The following is an 18,235-nucleotide window of genomic DNA, read 5'->3' as shown; positions in this document are numbered from 1 at the left end:
GGTATTTATTCAGTTTTGGGAAATCACGATGTCTAGAAAGCATCAGTCACGATGTCTAGAAAGCATCAGTGGCTGCAGCAGCAGCAAAGCTATCAGGACGTCATCTGTTAAAAGCCTCCCGTTGTCGGATACGACATGAAACTACTCCAGTTAGCTCAATCATGTTGTAACTAAGACATCCACTGGAAAAAAATATTTTTTTTCAAGGACCGTTTAGAGTTAATGAGTCATTACAGACACCGCTAACGGGGCTAACAGCTAACGGTTAGCCCTGCTAATATACGATAACCATGTTATTAATTTCAGAACGTGATAGTAATGTTTGTTCAGTCATTGTGTTTATAGACTTTACAAACACCAGATTAGTCTAAACGGTGATATAGTGACGTGAAAAATGTGAGGTATGCATATATATATGTAGCTAAACTCCGCTGGTTTTCTACCCGGAAGTATTTGTAAACAACAAGGCAATTCCCTACGAAGGGACACTAACAACTCAAAGTACACATCAAATAAAATTTCTCCAAACACGTTTCTTGTTATTTTAGGTAGTTATTATCACGCTAATGTATGTTCAAGTGTCAATTTCCCCCGATAAGTTGGTTTTAATTCGTTATTTGATTCTATAAACACAGTCTGACCATCTCAAGCTTTTATTTTGGTACTTCCGGTGACCAGCAGTGTGAATTTGCATATCAGCTAAATATTTAGTTTCACCCAGAACATTTAGATTTAACATTTAACATTTAGATTTATATTTAGCATTTAGATTTAATATTTAGATTTAACATTTAGATTTAGATTTCTATTTAGCATTTAGATTTAACATTTAGATTTAGATTTCTATTTAGCATTTAGAGTTAACATTTAGATTTATATTTCTATTTAGCATTTAGATTTAGATTTAGATTTAATATTTAGATTTAACACTTAGATTTAGATTTAGATTTAGATTTAGCATTTAGATTTAACATTTAGATTTAGATTTAGATTTAATATTTAGATTTAACATTTAACATTTAGGTGCCACATTTAATATTTAGATTTAACTATTTAATATATTTCTAAGTTAACAAATATTGCTGTAAAGGTGGTAAAAAGTGACATTAAAAAATTCACAACACTTTTTTAAACATTGTTTGAAGCTAAATGTGGCAAAATGTTGATGTTATTTTCAGCGTGAGCCACTTTACAAACGGCACCCCATACTTTGGGGGCTAAAAAGCTGCTGGAAATGTAGATTCTCTATATAACAATCAATTATGTTGTTTGTTGGTCTCAAGCAGTGGTCTGCAGCTTTGCAGTTGTCTCGCCGACGTGTCACACCATCCATCATCCCCTCCAGCTTCTGATAACAAAGTCAGCTCATATACTACATCACCTTAGAAATGTTAGAAACATTTTCTTCTGGCCACTCAGCTGAACATCTACACATTACTGCCATGTAAAGACATCTCTTACATCATGAGATGTCTTGTGCGCAAAATTCTTGTTTGTTCTCCAGGGCGGTGTTAGAGGAAAGCTACTGAGTGTCCAAAATGCATAGGATTTGTCATTTGAAGATTGCACGTGTTTTTACTAAATTTCAAGCCAATGTTCCAGTTAAATTTCTATTCACACACAAGTGAAAGTTTCCAGTTGATTAGTGGCCCTAGAAGGAAAACTTGTCTCCTAGAATTTGCATTAGTATATTACTATATAATGACAAAAACTCTGTGTGTCTGTGTCTCTGTTCCATGTTTTTCTCCTCACTGACTTGGTCATTCCATGTGAAGTTTGGCACAGTGGTAGAGGGTCATGGGAGGATGCGAATGAAGCAATATTACATCAATTGGCCAAAGGGGGGCGCTATAGCAACCGACTGAAATTGCAAACTTTGAATGGGCATGTCTCATGCCTCGTATGCTGTAGAGACATGAAACTTTGCACAGAGATGCCTCTCCTCATGAGGAACAAATTTGCCTCAAGAACCCATAACTTCCAGTTATATAGATTTTCCGCCATTTTGAATTTTTTGAAAAACACTTAAAATCAATCTCTTCCTAGGAAGTTTGACCGATCTGCATGAAACTGGGTGAACATAATCTAGGGACCAATATCTAAAGTTCCCTCTTGGCAAAAGTTGGAAAACTTACTAAAACTGAGCTTCTATAAGGCAATGAATATTGTGGAGGGCGTGGCTCATCACATAAAGGTGTATAACATCTCAAGGGTTTCACCAATCACCACGCAACTTTGTAGGCATATGACCACACATAATCTGAGGGGACCCCTCCATTATTGACCCGATCTAACAAAATGGGGGCGCTAGAGAGCTAATTTCTTATCTAGGCCTAACCGCCATATCAATTTTTACTGAACTTGGTCGATATGTAGAACAGGACGCCTTAAGGTGACTGGAGAAATTTAGCTCTAATTGGCAGCTGGGTGGCGCTATAACAACAGAAAAATGCTTAAAAATGGCTAAAATGTGACCGATCGCTGTGGCTCCCCCTGTGGCCAAATGTTGTTGTTTTTTTCTAATTTTTGGTATGACTAAGTCATGGTATGGTATGCTGTACTCAATGGGTATGGACTACTATTACTAAATTGCAATATGCTGGATTATGTTCAGAGACAAAGTGCTGTGAGGTAATGAAACACTAAATGTCTGTAGCCCGCTAAATTCGATGGTTAAGGTTAGGGAAAGATTGTAATTTTTGTTAAATGTTAATAAAAAAAAAGGTCATAAAAAAAAAAGATTGCCTATTGTGGTGAAAACTAAACATTGTCAGTGAACATTTTGCTGAGAGTCAGTGTCAACATTTTTGTGACTTGGCAGGTATGTTAACCAGCAACAAGCTAATAGGAAACATAATTTTCTGGGCATTACATTTCCCTCAAAAGTGTAGGCTATTTGTTGTTTCAGATTAGTTGCAGGCCTAAATAAATGTATCTTCTGAGAAACGACTGTAAAAGAAATGTCAGGGGGTCATTAAAAGTACTTCACAAAATGTATTTAAATCTGATCCTGTCATTAGCCAAAATGTTGTTGAACTCAAAAGTGAGCTGGTTCATTAGTATAGAAACTACAAACCAAATATATAGCCTAGGGACCAATGGGTTATCTCTAGGTCTGGAAAGTGAAGCCAATGTGGACGTGCGTCAAACCTGCATTCTTTCTATTGGCCAGCAGGGGAGCAACTCCACTGTTTGCAAAAATACGTCAGATTGCATAAAAGTCAACGAGAAAATTACCCTACTTCTCACCATATTTAATACCCCAGTAAACATTTTCCTAATGAGTTTATGTCCTCAATTGTTAGTTTCAAGTCTTCTTCAAAAAAACATGATGTTCATTTTTGGAACAATATTGTATGTATGAAGTCATGCTCCCCAGAGGGTGGATTGATTGAAGTCTGTACTCAGTATGGTCTCTGTTTTTTCCAGCAGTTTCATAATTTGGGGTACATGAATATGCCAATGGCACCATAATACCTGAATTCATATTAAACACTGTCAGAATAAAGTTCTGCTGCTTTCAACAAAATGAAACGAGTGCTCCGATTGTTTTTATGTCCCTTCTGCTTGCTCTTTTCTATGTTGCTCTAATTAACATCCGCTCGCCAACTCCATATTTTGATGTTGTTAGGCTTTCTGGAGTTGAATGAAGATTTAAGTGATTGGCATACTAATTCTACATCAGCGGGACTACTTTTTCCCTCTGTGACTCTCAGTATCCCGGGGCAAATCTCATTTCTTCTGTGAATTCTACTCTGTGAAATTCTTTTCATTCCTTCCCATTGAGCTCTGGCTGGTAAAGTCCAAAAGAAAAATTGGACTGTTACTCCGATTTATAAATATTGTCAGCAAGAGAAGCAGATGAAGAGGTTATTCTAGTATGGCAGTGAGTGAGTACAAGTTATACATGATGTTTAGAAAATCTGTTGTGTATTGCACATGAGTTTGTAGGATGCTGTGTGTTCACTGAAAAAGAAAGATAAACACTAAAGCATGTACACCACAAATACTGGATTTCTGAGTTGGTTGTTGTTGGACACCTTGTTTTATGAGGAAACGTGTGACGGAAATCCTGGCACTTTCAGAAGCTGGACAAAATATGGATAATGATATGCCACTGGTCCAATAAGTGTTACATTTAGAAAAAAAAGTTCTCTTTTGTATAATTTAGATTGGAATTTGGTGCACACTTTATATAATTTACGAACTGCTGTATTGCCGTCATTGATACTCAGTGTATATTTTGTAAAATCTCTAGGGATGTACTAATATTCATGCTCTGATGATGAAACCAAATTACTTTGTTGATCTCCCAATTTTTCATCTAGATCTACCAGCAGGTCAACATTTTTACTCATCTCATTAGATATCTCCATATCTATGGCATGGATTGGCAGAAAAGTTTGTGCTAGCATACATAGTCCCCAGAGGATGCATCATTCATGTAATCTAATGAATTATCTACACATATATTCGATCTGGTATACACATTCTTGGTCCCCTCAGGATGAACTGTAATATCTTTTGTGATCTCCTGACCTGATGATCTAGGAACATCATCCTGTCATGTTTTTAAAACTACTAGCATTTCTGTCAACCTTAGCTGTACTTTGTGCTCAGTGCTAATTAGCCCATGTAACTTCATGCTAACACTAAGGTTGTAAACATTAGGGGTGTAACAATGCACATATTTTTATTGAACCGTTCAGTACGAGGCTTTTAGTTTGGGACGCATTACACACCGAATGATGCGTTGAACCATCCTATTAAAAACAAAATATACAGCTACAATTGTATGAAACATAATGTTTCAGTGCCGCTACGCTGAGCTAGCTCATGGTAAGATGGTTAGCAACGCCATTACCAGACCAGAAATAGAAGATCCACTAATAACCTACAAGTCTGGTGTTGAGGGCCACTTTAGCTTGGTTTTGAATTATGAGGGCGATGGGCAGAGAGTAGTGGATAAGAAAACAATGCCAAGTCGCATCTCACCAATTTTATAAAGTGGATGGTTACATCTGCTACACAACAGTTAGTTACATCTGTGGGAATACTTCAAACATGTTAAGTCATTTACGCCATCATCATACCAGTATTTCAACTCGTGGAACTAGATGAAAATAAGGAGCAACACCCACACACTTCAAACCAACGTTATCCCTGCTGCATTAAGGCAGCTATTCTCAAATATACCTCATGTATTCAAGCCCTGTTACAGTATTTCTTCAGGAGCCTATTTCAGCCAGACCGTAAAAAAAAAAAAAAAAAAAAAAAAAAAGAAAACAAAAATCCAAATTATGATGTTAGTTTTAAGACATTAGCAAAAAAACAGCTACATTTCTTGGGCATTTCACAATCAGAATTGTTTCTCTTCTTTGTATTTGTTTATAACTACAATAGTACATTTTATTTTTTATAAGGAGCTTTTTTTTGTTTTATATGCTGCTAAAAAGACACCCCAGAGGATAGATCACTAGTGTATAGCGCTATCATTGTTCAAAAGTCAAAGAATATCATACTTTATGATGTTAGTTTGAATTAATAAATGATAAAAATAACATTTAATAAAAACATTAAAAACTTTTGAGAACTGTTATACCCCTGGTAAACATGGTAATTATTATATTGGCTAAACATCTGCAAGTTAGCATCTTCATTGTAAGCATGTTAGCATGGTGACATGGCCATAAGCTAACAGAGTAAACATTGCTGTAGATGCTTAGTCTAGTTTGTTTTTACATCTTTCACCCTGAAGGACAACCTATCCTCAATGAATGAAGTGTTTTTAAAAGTAAGTATAAAATACACTGTTAAAAGGTGAGTAATGTGAGAAAATTTCAAAGCAGATTGAGTGAGTGCAAGCAACTATCCTGAGGTTGAATGAAAAAACAAAAACAGCAGCTAATGTTCCTTTGGTTGAAAGCCTTAAGAGTTCTGTATGTGACATTCAGAGCATTAATGTAGCAGCAAACCATTATGTGCTATGTAAAGATATAGTGAAGTATCAGCGTCCTGAAGACCAGCTAGACTGGTAAACATGATTACATGGATTAGTTCTTTTTTTCCTCCGGTGCCTCTCAGTACCATTTAGAGCTGCCAGTGTGTGAAGTTGCCCAGGGCAGCCTGAATGATAGAAGAGCTATGTGAGGGGGATGTAATCATGACCTTTATGGAGAGGATTCTACTTAGCTGCATAGTTTGGAGTTTGGAGAACCCTCCAGCCTGATGTGAGCTAAAGGCCATTTTGTGACAAGGACTCAAACCATATGGAAAATGCCCAAGAGGAACACTGCAAAAAAGGCAATCCATTAGCTTCATATCCAGACTGATGTGGATGGATTTTAATACACCATTTACACATCAAATGCCATCTGTTGATGCTAGTTTTTCAGATTACTTTATCAAAGTTTACCGTCCATATTGAAAAACAAAATACTCCAGAGTGTTACATACCTACTTTGTCCACCTATTTTTGTTGGCAAGATATAAAAGGGTGACATAATGCTACCATGTGATCTGCAGGGTTGCTGAATGGACTTAGTTTGGGGGACAGGTAAATCTACTTCTATCTACTTGAACTTCTCTGTCATTACAAGACATTCTCACTTTTCCTTAGCTCTTCAAATATGGCACATTGCTCAGTGCCCCTATGCTCTAAACTATGAAACTCTAGGTACCTTACTAGTGTCAGCTTTGGATGTGTTCGTTTCTATGTCAGTTCTGCTCATTACATGCATATTGCCTTTTCAAAATGGACTTCTATGTCAACAGGAAATGTAGTTATCATGACCAAAACTACTCAAGGTTAAGGCAGCAAAACTGCTTGGTTAGGTTCAGAAATAGATCATGGTTTGGATTAAAGTAACTACATGTGTTACAAAACGTCCTAAGTGAATATATTAACAAGTGACAGATGACATATATCACTTGGCATACGTCATACTACATATATCACATGGCATATGTAATCATGGCATCCATTGCAGCATATACATTACATTTATTACCTTAAAAAAGAATCAATATTTACTTTTGGTTTCACGTGGGACAGTTAGGGTTAGGGTTAGGGAAACAGTGGTCCTGGATGAAAGTCCTGTGTTTGTTTGACCCATCCACTACCCCTCTTTGCCACCCACCTAGGGTGACCCAGCTGGTTGTCATTTCCAGGTTTTCAAATAATGACACTATTTCATGCCCCTCAGCTTGTGATATTGACACCAAAGTCAACCAATGGCGTTAGACTTTCAGCTAACTTCAATCGAAACCTCTCCATGGCAAGACTTGAAGCTGAGAACAACTGACATAGTCTTAAGAGCGAGAAATTCCATGTAGGGCAGGAGGGAGAGGTGGTGGACGGGTCAAACAAAACTGGACTTTCGCCCAGGAGACTACAGTTCTTGTCCAGTATGAAATCAAAAGTCAGTTTTGATTTAATATTATGTTACACAATTGACATACGGCTGTCACGCACTGATGTCACTCGTGATGTATTTTCACGTCACGTCGCGTCACGTCACGTCACATCACGGCATGTAACAAACATTCTAATAGTAAGTCAAAACATAATCTTTTTATAAACCTGACCAAGTAATTTTGTTGCCTAAATTTAATCACAACCTAAAGGGTACCCTGCGCATTGCTATGAGATACCAAGGGGCATGACAAAGCATCGGTATTGGATGACCAGGAATGAGAAAGGGTTCGGATATTAAAAAGTGCCCACTTCATTTTTCTTACATATGTCAGAGTAGTAATTAGTAATGGTAAATAATTGATGTCATTCTACCTGTTTTAAACCAGATGACAGAGACTGCAGCCACCACTGCGGGAGGAATTTTTGATACATATATGTAAAGAAAGAAAAAAAAAAAAAAAAAGTGTTTGTAAGCTCCTACATTTTTTTGACAATCTTAGCTGCTGAAAAGACCTTTAAAATGACTGTAACATACCTGTCACCTGTGCATAATGGTCCATGCATCTTGTAAACACAGCCAGGACACTACATCTTCTCTTGAATTTTATGTAACGGAAGATGATTCACATCCTGTTATAAAGCACATTCATTGTGTTTCTTTTTCCTAATGACAGACAGTTGATGCCATGAACAGTGATTAATTTCAGCAAATCTGAGTTTTGACTTTCACTGTTGTTGACGCTCAGTACTGGGGGCCATGATTACCATGAACTCGTATAAAAATGGGCTAAAGGGTGCTCCTTAGTTTCTGTACCTACGCAAAAGGCTCTGAAGTTTCATCCCAAAAGTGTTCCTATGGCACATTCTTTGTGCAAATTTTGCTTTTAGTCAATGACAAATGCAGGAAATAACCTCTGTGTGAACTATAGACCTCATTTTCTGATTTAATGAAATCCCTTTGGGATAATAGCATTAGGAATATAAAGGACACATGGCTTGGATACTTCCAGGTTTTAGAACTACAAACTATTCCTGGAAAAAGGCATAATCCATTAACCAAATGGATAACACCAGTAATTTATTTGAAGCCATAGTGGCAGAGGGGCAAAAAATCACAGAGAGGAAGATGAATTGACAGTCAAAGAGGGGTTTTTTTTGCCAGCAGAGATGCAGATGAAGTGGGTAAAAGTGACTGACTCCTCTCTAAATTGTTGGTGCTGTAGTGATTTGTTTGTACTGTGGCGCGGGTGAATTGTTGAACCGCCCATAAATGCTGCCAAACAAGTCGCAGACAGCTGATGTTGAATTCATTTGCTATTCTCTGTCTGGATGCCGCAAAGAAACAGTGATGTCTGTCAGCCTGCATCATATTTCCATCTTGAGGTAACATTGACTGCCGAGCTCTGCTTGTTTATTACTGCAGGAGCAGAGAGGAAACAGACTCTGTTATGCTTCATGTGTGTTGTTCAGCGGTGGAAACAAATACGCTAATCCCTTACTTAAAGTGATACTGTGCAATTTTTCAAGGAAATAGCACAGTCTTTCTCTGGGAAATGAAAAAGTTCAATTCATAACCAATAAACACACCCTTGTTAAATTCAATACCCTCAATGATTTTGCTGCTACAGCCCAACTTGGTCTGCTGTGACTGGCTCATGGTGGCTAATGTAAGGAATTAGGCCTAAAGTCCAGAAATGAGGTAGCATTTTTGCACTTCCAGTCCCTTCGTCCTTAAGTCCTTGTGTTTTTGGATGGGTTTTTGGTTAGGTGCCTCAGATATGGTCTGTGGTAAAAACAAGCTCGAGAGACTTTTACATTTTGCTTTACAATATAATATACATCCTTAAATACCCCACTCATAATATTTGAAGATCTTATGTGTCTTACAAAACACAGTTACCAACAAGCGGCTAAATGAGACTACAAAGTTTGTCGGGGCCATTAAATGTCACCATGCCAAACAGCAAGTTAAGTGGTGGTAACACTGAAGTCATGCCACCATGGTGTAGTTCATTTATAGCTGGGCTACGACAGGCCGTTCTCATTACGAGCTCTTCAAATACCGTCACTTTGCCAGTGATGTCGGCATCAGGCACCAATGCAAAAAGGCACCTTTCACAGCAATATGATACACCACCCTTATAATGCCACCTGGCGGCGTATCATACCGTTGTGAAAGGTGTGTCAGTTTATAACGTCACAGGACGCCGTCAGTTTTGAAACACAACCGTAGAAGGGTAGGTGGATGTGTCCAACAAACCCGGAACTTTCACCCAGGAAGCAGCCGTTTGCTTCCCATATGAATGCAGAGCCAACCCATAATGGGTTTTTTTCTAAACCTAAGGCCATGCTGTTGCGCAAGAAAAAAATATAAGCACAAGGTGTTTTACCAGTGTTGTACTGTTCATGTATTTTGATGAAAAAAACAAAACAACTGTCTTCTGTGTCATCATCTTGCATGCTTGTAATGAAGTCATTGCATTATGTTATATTTGGTGCAAAAATGCATGGTGGCACCAGAGGAATGAATGATGAATCCTTCACAACGCCTTTGCACTTTGTTAATAAAAATAAGCATATGTCAAAAACTAAATCATGTAAATAGTTTAAATAACTTATGGAGTGTTAGGAAATATTTTGTTTATGTTTCTACATTTGAAAATCTTTTGAGTATGTGTCATGTTTTTATTTTGTAAAATCAATGTCAATGTCAATACTTTTATTTATCAACTATTATGGTTTATTGACTCACATAACCTTTTAGCTTTGTTTGCACAGATTTTAGGGATATGATGCATTTGAAATGTCAAGAAATGACATCACAATAAGCACAATAAGCAAAAAGACCAAGTCTCTTTGCTTATTGTGGTGTCATTTCTTGACTGACCATTTCTATTGCAGATTTCAAAGGGTAAGTACAAACATTTATGTCTGGCAAAATTTTTATATATGTGGAATAAAGAGATTTTAATTAAATATCACTATATATTTTTTTTGTTTTTATAGTTTCTGGCCATGATAATTGGTGTCATTTTGTTGATTTTTATCAGAATACATGCCTTTCAAACCTGCTGCCAGGTTGTACGGTTCAGAGTTAGGCCAAGTGCACAGAAGTCGCCTGCAGGTTTTGAAGTATTTGTTGTGGCAAAGTTTTGCAATTTTCCCTCCTCACGTTTTAAATCTTATGCATGTATAAACAGAACTGATTGGCAGGCTGCTTTGGCTTCATCACTAGGCCAGAATTGGCCAGTGGGCAACCAGTTGAATAGGCCTGGTTTAGAGCATTAGCTTTTTACTTCTGCTGGTTGCATTTATGCTTTAAAAAACATAGAAGTGGTGTTTACTTGTGAAGATTACCTTGCTGAACAAAAACTTTTGTTTGCAGCAGAGCTTATTTTTTGCAGTAATTCAAATCTAATGGAAAAACACAATTGGCTTTTTGTCGAGGGAACTGGGCAATGCTAACTTTCTGGCTGGCCTCCAAAAATCATCATCCCTACAATACTCCATAGCGTAATTTTACTGACTGTATGACTCTTCTCTGCTCGTGCTACTCTTAGAATATCTTTCAGCATGTCACAAACGTTTGATGGTTTTGTCACAAACATAATTGCAGTACACCTCACCAGGAATGATTCCATTACACTCACTTTCAGTTAGGTTACATAATGATGATATATTTAAAGCAAATGACTCAAGACAGTCTTGGGAAATGAAGAACAATTCAGTGTGCCATTATTCTGTAATTTCCACCTGTGTCCACAGCAACTGCTGTTCAGCAAAAGTTACACTGGCTCAATATTCCGTGTCTATAATGTCCATTTGAAGTGAGTTACAAGTCCTATGTGTTAGTATTTAGTGCTGCCAGGTATAAGAAGGGAACTGCTCACTGTCACATAAGGCCACTGTTGTAATAAAACCTTGTATCTTAAGTTTGGGGGATTTTAGTGCTTTCAGATCAGTTGGAATTGCAGACTTCTTTACAAGTTAAAAATCTTCAGCATCTTCCTCTCTTTTCTTTCTCTCTATAACTAGTCAAAGCTACACTAATCAATATGCTTTATATCAATATTGGATCAAATGTGAAGGGGGTCACACATATGCTCCCTTAAAAAATGTTAAGGAATTTATTATTTTGGTTTTCTCATTTCTCCTTGTTTCCAGCAGCAGCAGGCAGCTGTTTTCAGTCGGTGATAATGATAATAATTTGTTTTATATATTTGTTTTTATATGTAATTCAGAAACAGTGCAGTGCGAGTGTGTGTGACTGTGAGAGCCTGTATGCATGCTGACTGAGCCCTCTTTTGCTTTGTTAAAGAGAATGAATGTGCCAAGGCTGATTATGGTGCGATTGGTGCTCTTCAGCCTGTGAGCGACCGTCTTGCAACCACTACACATGCTTATGTTTCTATGTGTCTGCTAGATGTGTAAATAATAGTCTAAAAGTAATTAAGCTGCTTTTGGGTTCCTAAAATATCCACAAAGTAAAGGTTAATAAAACCTACTGCCATCAAAATGCAGTGAAGAAGGGGACACTGACACAAGTGCTCATTTCTTAGGTAAATAACAGTCTCATACAATGTTTTTCTGTCATTCAATGTGTGTGGTGTTTAGCTGCGCGTGGAGTATATTGAGGAGAGATGGAGAATTGGAGAGTGGATGAGTCACTGTCCCTGAAAGCTTCACCAGTAAAAATAACTGTGTGACAGCTTCCATAAAACAAAGAATCGGATCAGGCTCTATAGCTAAAAATTGCCGATCCAGATCTGTTAAGAAAATGCCTTAATTGGCTCCAAAACACCCCTACCTCAAGGTATTAACGAAACAGACACTGTCCATGTGCTCCAATACCCATAGTATGTCAAATGCAATATGCCAAAGATTTGTGGATGTCCTACCACATCCAGTCGCATTTTGTGGTATGCAAGCTGACTGCTATTCTGGCTATTCTTACCCACAATCCTCTGCGCAGCGCAAGATACGTCACATTGGCTGAGCTGAAAACAGATGACAGCCTTAAACAGCCTTATAACTTAAAAGTTAAAACAGCACACATTGCAAATTAACAACAGCAGAGCTCTGTGGGCTGACCTCCGACTCTGGCGAGCTCTGTGAGTGGCATTTTGTTCCATCTCCAAAATGATGGATAAATGAGAAAGTAGTATGTCCGGACTGAGTAAACACTGTATGCAGCAGTACGTAATTTTAAGGGCACCCGGAGTACCTACTAAAAGTAAAAAGAAAAAATATGCGCTTCAGAACACATGCTGTGACAGCAATGAAACCAGAAGAACTGGAAAGGTGCTATTATCATCAGTTCAGTCAGGACCACTTACATCAAAGAAAACTTTATTTCCATTTACAGTATTATATTTGGCGGTATGGCTCTGTTCTAGGGCCTCTCTGCTTTTCCTAGGTCTATGCAGTAAGCTTCTTCCACGCGTCTACGTGGAGAGATTAAGGTGAAGAGAGCACACCTCTCCACCCTTCTACACGCAAACGAGGAGAGAGCAGATAGAACAAACCTCCCTGCTCTTCCATGCGCCTACATGGAAAGCCTAAGGCAGGGAGAGCAGTAGTAAAGACCCCCCAAGAACAGAACAGAGCAGCATCAATGACAAACAGAAATTACATTAATAAATCAGACACAACATTAAAAGGAGGAGCTGGGGTGGATGCGGGGTGCAGAGCGGCTTGCAGAGGAAGCAGCAACAGTAGGCAGGCCAGAGCAGTTTAAATAGGGCGCCCTAAATGAGATTTGCCAATTGGTTGCATCGAAAGGAATCATGTGATCTATCAGCTCTTCAATTATCTGCATAATGAGTGGTTGAAAAAAAATCCTCAAACATGCTCACAACAGTGTTGTCTGACAAACGATTTAAATACCTCATTCTCATGAGGTATAACCACTGCTTTAGTGGTAAATACATCTAATAAGATGGACCAACCCCTGGAGAACGTGTGAAAATACAGTGTATATGTATTTTTGTCCAAAGTCCAGCTCTGTTCAGATAAGGTACAATCAACCAGTCAGCAGTTATGCTTTATAATGCTCTGAACACCCTAAAATGGTAAGTTTATATCATTCCCCCTGCCAGCCCATGAAAACAGCTGAATCAGTCAAAACAGCAAGCATGCAGGACATTATTTTTTAAAATACAAACAAAAGTCAATAAAGACTGACACTTTCACTTCCAAGTTTCTGATGTGTTTCAGCCTTAATTGTCAGCAAAACTTTAAAGTCCCCGTGTGTAGTACTGAAAATTTCAGATATTTTAGCACATCTCAGTGGTACTATTAAAAACACTTTGGCAGAGAGCAGTGTAGGCCTACCCATAAAAGTTGGTTTTCATTTTCTAAAATAAACTGAACACAGAGGAGTGCGGACAGTATGAAAATCACACTTCACTACCACATATTTAAAAAAAAAAGAAAAAAAGCCACCTTTAATGTCAGTTTACAAAAAGATAGGACATGCAAAGCTACTCAAGGCCCTACTTTAAAGAAACACATTTAGCAAGTAAGTTAATGGATTTCCACATTCAGTGACGGCTGAAATAATCACACATTATATATATTTGTTGGGCAGGACAGTTAATAACCCAACATGCCTTGCAGACTTTCAGTGGTGTCTGTTGATCTTCAGTCAGCAGACTCACTGTTGGTGACAGGGATGTATTTGTCTAACCCCTGGGTCCCTGTGTCACCGCCCCATTACATGCCAGCCCTGGTTTTGTTCCATTGCTTTCTGAATAGTGTTTCTGGCTCCCCAGGGCTGTTAGATTGCTTGGTTATCACCAGGAGGAGATTATTTCTGTCTGGCATTCGGCGTGCCATGGCAGTTATCCAGTGGGATGCTCGCAGGGCTATTGTCTAAGGGCCCAGGGAGGAGACGGCTCCAACATTCAAGACCGTGCCGAAAGGTGGGGGGAGGGAAGAGATGAACCGCTAAAGATGGATGGCCAACACTGCAGGTTTTTTTAATCATTTTAAACCGCATCACTTTGTACACAGTGCACTGAAAAGGGAGGCGTGTTATCCATTTTGCCTGGTACAGACAGGGTTTGTAGCTCGTTCTGTGCAGAGCGGTGTAATAGTACAAACGCTGCCTGTGGAAAGACTTGAGAGGCAAGAGACTGGCTGGACCATTAAATAAACATTGGACAGCAAGTGTTGGCCCACACCATCTGAAGGCAGTCTGTACTCAGCCTTGACCTGTTTGGTTTCATTGTTCTCTCAAAAATTATTTAGCAGCTTTACCCATACCAAATGTTTGTTTTATTTTTTCTCAAACCACATAAAGACAAGACAGTGGGTTGTCAAACTTTTAGTGGCAGAACAAAAAAAAAAAAAATCACATACAGCTGAAAATGCATATGAATATGCACCCAAGCAGTAGCAGTTCTCAGGGGGAGGGGTGAGAGGAGGCTAGTGCCCCCCTGCCCCCCTAGCTGTGGCAAATATTTTGGTATAGTTTCACCTCAGAGAGTAGCAATTGTAATTACTCACGGGCAGTGATAAATACAGTATACATTCACACCTACACACCCAACATAATTTCGTTGTACATCAATGACAATAAAGTGTCTTATGTCTTACGGATGAGTATTCTTGGGTTTGTTGTGCAGTGTGTATATCATTAGTCTTTTGGAGAACCAAACCAATGGTTGAGCTTAATATATTTGGTGCACATTAAATATAAAACCTGACACCCAATTTGTAATGGTCTAGAACTGACACTGCATCTAAGAGGACATGTTTATTTATTTATTTTTATTTTATTTTATATACTTTATTAATCCACCTGAGGGGAAATTAAATGTCTTCACTCCGTTGTCATTAACACACATGCACAAACAGGACCTATACATGCACAAAGTGGAAAGATGTCAGAGTGAGGGGGCTGCCATGGACAGGCGCCCCGAGCGGTTGGGGGGGTCGGTGCCTTGCTCAAGGGCACCTCGACAGTGCCCACAAGGTGAACTGGCACCTCTCCAGCCACCAGTCCACGCTCCATATTTGGTCCGGACGGGGACTTGAACAGGCTACTGCCGCATACTGAAATATATGTCTTTACATTACTGAAGTGTCAATGTTAAAAAAAAAGAAAAAAAAAAGGAAACTAAATAAAACTTTGCTCTGAACTACACACTATCTACTAATGTTGACAGTGGAGTGACTACAATATGTTTGTAAAGACAAAATATATTATGTACTATTTTGCACTAACAGGATACAAGGTATGCACTAAAGGCCATTAGCCAAACTGCAACTCTGTAATTCTAATTTCAAATGCACACAAAAAAAGAAGTCAAAATGTTTTCCAAACACTCCAACAAATCTGAATAATTACAAAACACAAGTATATAAAATTAGGTTTTGAATTAAAAAAAAAAAAAAGAACCGTATCACCGAGTGAGACTGTGTTGACCCAAGAGGTGAAAAACGAGCCACTGTGCTGTACCAACTTCTTATTCAGTATCTACAAGCAGCTAATGCATGTGTTTTGGCCTATGTGACTGTGGCATTTAACAAAGATAGAATTTCATGAATGTATTGGACTAAAAGGGCTAAGAGAGCTTGTTGAATGTAGCAGACTCACTGCTCACACGCATGCGGACCAGTGGATATTGTGAGTTATTGATAATCAGTTCATAAATAGCTGATAGATAAATAAGTTAAATAAATAAGATTACATTACATTACATTCAATAAATAAACTACAGTTCATTTCATGGTGTTTTACAATGAATAAATATGTGTTAATATGTACAAGTTAAAAGCTCTATCTAACTTGAGTTCATATATGGGCATGGTTTACTTGACGTTTGCATGGTACACTTGTTGCTAGACTTACAGCCTATCTTGTTTGATGCATAATGTCATTCATTCTTTTCTTGGATTGTTATTGGGTACGTCTGTAATATTTAGCCAACCTAAATCTATACTGAGGTAGAGGGGCGGGACTAAGACCGAAGAGTTAGGTCGCGTGAGGTAAAACATCAGAATGCTTGAGGGAAGCTGCTCTTTGTACTGTGAGTTGTATGTACAAGGACATCGGGATCAACGGCCAGTTATTCCGTTGGATGTATGTACTTAGTGGATCTATCAGAGGTAACTTCATGTTCCTTGTGATGTTTTATAAACTTTAACTGTCCGTTGTAGTGTCAAACAAATATTGTAGCTAATCGCGGCTAGCGGTTAGCCTAGCTACCATAGTGACGTTAGCTAACTGTGTGTTGCTAACGGTAACATAAGTTGAGTGACAGGTTCTTTCTAGTTCAAATTGAAATGGTGTTGGGACTTTATAGCTCAGACTGTCCTGTTGATTCAGGAGTCGGACAGTCGAGGTCAAGTTTGAGAGATCAGGAAAACTCTCCGGTGGACAACTAGAGACTGATTGCCTGTCCCGCTGCTGTGCCTTGGACTGTGGTAGTTCTTCGCGCCCTGTGTCCCTCACATTCTCCTGCGCTCGCGCTGAGCGTTGCCCCCCCATCTCTGCCTCTCTTCGCCACTCTACGTTTCCCTGGGATACGTGAGTACTCACCCCTCCAAATTGTGCACGTGCTTTTGTTTGATACTTGAATCTGAAGTGGCAACCACAGTTTTAAGGCCCCAACGTTGTGTGTGAGGGTGTGTGTGTGTGAGAGAGAGTGTGGGCCCACATTTTCATTTCATATAACTGGTACATAATACAGTTGGTTTTATAAATTGGAGTTGACTACGAGGTTTTATTGGAAGCTGCACATTTATTCGTTTGTTGAACTGAATGGGAGTTTAGGCTTTGAGCCAATACATTTGTTTATATAAATTTGATACTGTGACATTGTATTTTAATTATTATTGTCATTGTCCTTTTGATAAAATCCCTTATTCTAGCATCCTGTTAATAAATACCTACCTTTTGGTATTATTGGATTTAAAGCAAATGTGTTGCATCATAGATATTTAAATTAGACAATTCATTGTGGTTATATAAATACATTAATTGATTAAAAGGTTTAAAAAGGAAGTCATTCATACTACTTCCACACTGCTCCACACAGTTAATGGAGGCACCGCCAAGAGTCATAATTTAAGTTAAGAAACATTTGGTATTAGTTTAAACAGTTTATTGATTCAGGTAGTAGCACCACTTATTTAAAGCAGAACCCAGGCCCCGCCCACATGGGAGGGTGTTACACACAGGGGATGTATGAGAAGACACAAATGCTCCAGACTGTGACTTTTTACTTTATCCAGACTTAAATTTTGTTCAGCCATGCCAGCTCATGCAGTGTGACTTCAGTGATTTTGACTTTCAGTCAGTCTTGTGTTCTATCATTTTGGTCCAGAGTGATTTATTTATTGGATGGAATGCCATGATATTTTGGACAGAGGTTCATGGTATCCAGAAGATGACTTGATCAGGGTCCAACATTAACGGTTGCCCGAATGCCCGGGGCAAGTAAAAATAGCCAGCGGGCCAGCAGACCCTGCGCAGACATGCCCGATCGGGCAAGCAGCACTGACTTGGACACACACACACACACATACCGGACAGCCTCTCAGTCCTTACCCGCTAACGTTAGCTCATGTACAACACAGGTACCACACAGAAACTTNTTTTTTAAAGGCAAATTAAATATTGGGGATTTATGTAAAAATATCCATAGAGACATATAAATAATTATATAATTAAAGATATGTAGGCTGTGTTAGGTGAATATTCCTGTCAGTGACCCTGACCACTGGCATTGGCAAAAGAACTGGAGTTGGTCCCCGGATGCTGCACTGCGGCTGCCCTGCTCCCAGTGTATACAGTAGGATGGGTCAAAT

At 38.6% G+C, this 18,235-nt stretch overlaps 1 protein-coding gene across 4 annotated transcripts in view; it reads left to right on the top strand.

The window, feature by feature from the left end:
* fhit (fragile histidine triad diadenosine triphosphatase) overlaps positions 1-18,235 on the top strand; it is a 533,753-nt gene that overhangs the window by 131,692 nt on the left and 383,826 nt on the right. For 2 of the 4 annotated variants that reach the window (XM_050039365.1, XM_050039366.1), the window contains one exon: positions 16,752-16,952. The exons of the other annotated variants lie outside the window; for them this stretch is intronic. The gene's annotated coding sequence lies outside the window, so the exon portion shown is untranslated. The remainder of the gene's footprint in view (positions 1-16,751; positions 16,953-18,235) is intronic. 4 annotated transcript variants of the gene reach the window in all.

The sequence above is a fragment of the Epinephelus moara genome, chromosome 24 (genome assembly GCF_006386435.1).
Source record: "Epinephelus moara isolate mb chromosome 24, YSFRI_EMoa_1.0, whole genome shotgun sequence".
NCBI classification, from domain to species: Eukaryota; Metazoa; Chordata; class Actinopteri; order Perciformes; family Serranidae; genus Epinephelus; species Epinephelus moara.
This window is presented reverse-complemented; position numbering and strand designations above follow the sequence as displayed.